Raw genomic sequence first — 4,814 nt, forward strand, 5'->3', positions numbered from 1 at the left:
GATGGCATTACTCTGCGCTTCTGCTGACATCGTCGTCTGGACACTTGTGATACATTGTTTTGGCCCTGCAGCCGTATAAATTGCCGTTTGTTAACTATGCACATTTTGAGGTCTTTTTCGCACAATGCTGTTCACAGCTTTGGAAGGTTGGGATGAAAATAGGAAATGATTGGGCGAGCCTGCCTATGTGCTCGTTCTCCGGGACTTTTAAGAGGCCTATTTTCTTGTGTATGAGCTCAGAAACAGTTGTTGGGTGGCTTTGTCCGCAGTTTCTCTTATGCTGGCGTTCACCGTCATGCAAACTGTATTAGCACGGACGACAGTATGCCAAACTATAGCTCCCAAGGGAGTCGAACTAGCGCACCTCCTTGACAAACTGGCAGCAGGCGAACCTATCGCATCAATACTGTAAAAGTACATTTTTTTTCTTGTTCGCTCTGAAGAGATGCAAGCAAACTACAGGGAGTGACATTTTATCTTGGCGCGATGCATGATGATGGGCTGAAATACTTATGCTGTCCGTTGCGGGCAGCAGCTTGCATCGCAGATAAAAACCCAGCAGCGGGTGGAAGTATGCCCTGTGCGTGGATGGTCGTCGCGCTGAACAGCGCTGGGTTCAGGATGTTGGTGTCAGATTTTCTGGACTAGGCTCCTCGAGCTGCACTTGTAAATAGGACTGCACTCCTAGCACCGGAGAGAGCAGCCGCATACAGAAGTGAATTATAATACACACCTGTGGACCGCCGATGTAGCAGAATCATCCGGCGGTAGGCCGGTGCATTGGGTTGACAAACGGGCAGCCATCTCTGGTTAAACCACAACGCAATAATGATGGAATAGGAGGGAACTGAAACCCTGAGAGCCCGTTGGTGATGGTAAGAGCCAGTCCAGCCAATGACATAAACGACGCGCATGCCTTGTCTCCAGTAGCCATCAATGGACTCATGACGGAGCAATTCCAAACGATGAACGGCGACGTGGTAACTTGTGGACGATCTCATAGAATGGTATTTAAGTGAACGTCGTCGTTTACAGGAAGTAGGTTGCAAGTGCTACCGGACTTGAGCCCGTGGGCTGCAAGGCGATGCAGTCGAAAGTAGGCACCCAGGAAACCGTAGAAGTGGGAACGAGCCGTCGGTTTCGGTGTCACAGTAGAATAAGTGTTGTAGGGATAGGAGAATTTAGTTCAGTGGAACAAGTGCAATACCGCGTGCCGGACGATGAGTAACGGCTTGGTGGACACTAGGCGGAGGCCCATAAAAGCGCCAAATCGACCAGATTCAACTCCACGTTCCATCAGCCGTATAAGTGTTTCATTTTGTACAGCTCGCTTTTCTGGATTTTCCCTCATTTGGACAGATTGAAGGAGCTCTACAAGCTCGTCAGCCTGGCTCACTTTGGTGCGTTTGCTGAGCAAGATACTCGGAAATGCAGCACTGAATGAGACCTATCCTGGCATTTTCTATCTCTCGCTTAAGCATAATACTGAGAGCTGCATCCTCCATCGACGCAACCAAAAAGAATGCTGAAGCTGCCTTCATTGGTTGGGGGCGTTTGTGGTGTAGCCATCGCTACGCCTGGATCAGCAGCCCAGCAGCATGACAACCTGTTTGTGGTTGTCACGCTGCCGGGACTGACTTGCCCTTCAGAATGGCCTGCTAAAGCGAAATAATGGCTTTTGAGGCCGCCAAGGAAGGCTTTAGAATCGACAAAAGGAGGCGGGATTGCATTGAAACAGCNTAATGGCTTTTGAGGCCGCCAAGGAAGGCTTTAGAATCGACAAAAGGAGGCGGGATTGCATTGAAACAGCCTTTGGCTTTGAATGCGGTGCCATTCATAGCTTCTACGCATTGGCCTGGCTGGTCAAAAACTGGCTATTTTGAGCATATTAACGGCGCTACAAAGCTAGATCAAGTAATGCGTGCATTTTGAGCAAGATATATCTCTGATCAGGAGCATGTGAGTCTCTAACTCAAGGTATTCAACGAAAAGGGAGTTATCGTCTATGACAGTTGTGTTAGCTGCAACGAGCCGTCCATCCGGCATCTGAAGAACAGGAAGAAAATATTTCAGCCCGACGGAAGAGCTTGATCTGGTGTCTGGTATGCGGGTAAAACGATGGGCCTTACCATATTAGCAGGCGGTTCCCACGCCGGCTTTTTGTGTGCGTGTTCCACTGTAGGCAATTGCGTTTTTTCTTTCGTTCGACCACATATCTAGTAAGTGCGTTTTTTTCGCTCGTTTAGCTTTGCCTGCGCCATCCCGGCAACCAATTATGCCGATGTTTGGCTTCTGGTGCCTAGTGCGCACAGCCATCCAGACTGGCCAGATATACAAAAACCGTCTAGCCGCTTTCCACGGTATCCGGGAAGTCGATTGAGCTGTTGCGCAAGACGGCAGTCTTTTTATTTGTCAATCGCAGCTTTTTGGCTGCGTAAATCCCAACTGGCAACTTTGGGAGCAGTTTAACGTTCCCGCTCAAGACCTCGGCATTGGGAACGGGATAAGCAACGGAATGTTTCAGGTTCAGGGGTGTGATTCTTTATTGGAAAATATAAATAAAGAATAATTCACGTTTTGCTAAACGAAACGCGACAAAAAAAATTACTAGTCGTTTTCTGTGGCTTCAATGCAGGTAGTTTTACGTAGTCAAGGGCAGTATGAACAGCTGTTACTAAGTGCGAAGATTGTTGGCTCATTCTTGCAAACCCAAGCAACGAGTAAACCAAAGGGTACATGACATCGGCCAGCGGGCAAAGATGCCCGCCAGAAGGAGCTGAGCGGCATCTTTCAGTTATTATCCACCTACGCTAATCATGACCGTAACTGCATGCAGCTCTAAATTTTCTCCCTGGAAAAGAATGTTAAACGAATACTTTATCTTGAATGGTCCCTCCAAACCGTGAAGTTAAAGGAAACAAGATTCACAATGTAGTGTACTGAGCCCGCTTTTCGTCGTCGATGTGACAGAATGCTCTGAGAGGATCAAATGCGCATGCTTTTAACGGCTGTAGTTAAATGAGAAATGGAGAGGCCTTGCAGCATAGTACGCTGCAAATCGCCGTCCTTTTTTGTATGACTTGCAGGAGCCTGAAGTTTGCTACTCAGCAAGCCCGGATGGAACCGCTTAGATAACTGTGAACAATAGTGCTCGTGGTTTCGTCGTAGAGATACGGGTCTGATGCGATCTATTCAGGAGTCGAGAATCTTAACCGCTCTTCTGACTGAAAAGCATTTTTAATGGATATCGAGGCTCCACCCAGTGGCTAGCTCTGTGTCTCTTATTCACTCGCCGTACGCGAATCCGCTTAATAGGGTTTCAGATGCATTATATCTGTCGTCTCTGAAGTGACTGTTGAATGCCAGCGTATTCGTCTGCCTATCGGCGCACAGGTAAGCGACAATTGCAATTACATGATAGCCGAATACAGCAGGTGAAAAATGTAAGCGCTGCAAAAAGCGTATGGCTGACTTTTGGACGCTGCTGCATTCACGAGGACCGTTCAGCCCGCTGCAGCTTTATCCCTCGAGCACGTCTTACCTNTTTGGACGCTGCTGCATTCACGAGGACCGTTCAGCCCGCTGCAGCTTTATCCCTCGAGCACGTCTTACCTTTGCAATTTCTCCCTGAATTGCCACCAGCAACAGCATTACGGATTTTCCTTTCGATGACAGTTCCTGTGGAAAACTTCCCTTCAGACGGCTAGACTAACGGGAGTTTGGGGCCTTAAGGATCATAGGGCCCTCTGAGCTTGTTCCCACTCTCGTCAAAAAATGCACCACTTTTGTTCTCCCAATGACAACGCAAACGCAGCTGAAAAAGCACAATTGTGAGACCTAGTAGGGATCCAAGTTCCCTCACGATGGGGTGTAGTGAAACCATAAAACTAGCGGTACTGTGGGCCCAGTAAGCTGATGACGTGTGGGGAGCGCCCTCAGTCCCTTCGACTGTAAGGTTATTCGGTGGTTTTGCCAGTTTACGCAGCAATACTTCACGGTCAACTATATCAAGGACATCAGTAAGGTGCCAGCCTACACACTCTCCTACACGCCAAGTGCAGTGTTCTGCAACTGCACTTAACTGTGGGGATCCCCTTTTGCTGTCCGAATCGCGTTCTTCTTACTCTTCAGAGACTTAAGCAGCGGCAGTCCCCACTAAGCTCAACGATGGATGGCGGGATAACGTGTTCAATAATCGTCTATAATGTTAGTGAATGTAGCGCCAGGGCTTGGCTCTGCACCCCATGCATCTGGAGACTCGATGAAAGGTTAGCTTTGGGGAATTCCTTTCTCAATTATTTCGACTCTATCGCTGCTGAGGAAGGGCTTCAGCTAAGATAGAGGATTCCCGTTACAGGGAATGTAGTGAATGAATGCTACAATTTATTAGTTGCGTTATATATTCATTAGTGTAGAGGCGTAGATCATGAATAGTATATTCGACTTGGTTTGCTTTAACACCGTGCCTGTATCCTGTTACACTTCTGTCGGAAAATCTCTAAGTCGAATATACTATTCATCACACGGAACCTTCAGCCTGTGCTACCCGCATAGTGGATGCAGACAGCAACCATGCAAGCTAACACCGCGGGGACAGGAGACCGACCTCGCACGCTACTCAATGTGCCCAGCGATCTTGTGTCCAACAACCAGTCAGAACTTAGTTTTTCACAGTTTTGAACATTTGTCTCGCCCAAAATGTATTGATTAGACCCTTTATCTTTACAATCGGTTCAGTTTATTCGTACGACTACTTGGTAGAGTATTATTTGTAGCACGGTCTGCCTACAGTTAGCTCAGGAGCCGTCACCTCG

The sequence above is a fragment of the Eimeria mitis genome, genomic scaffold, assembly GCF_000499745.2.
Source record: "Eimeria mitis Houghton genomic scaffold, Emh_scaff1497, whole genome shotgun sequence".
Taxonomy (NCBI): Eukaryota; Apicomplexa; class Conoidasida; order Eucoccidiorida; family Eimeriidae; genus Eimeria; species Eimeria mitis.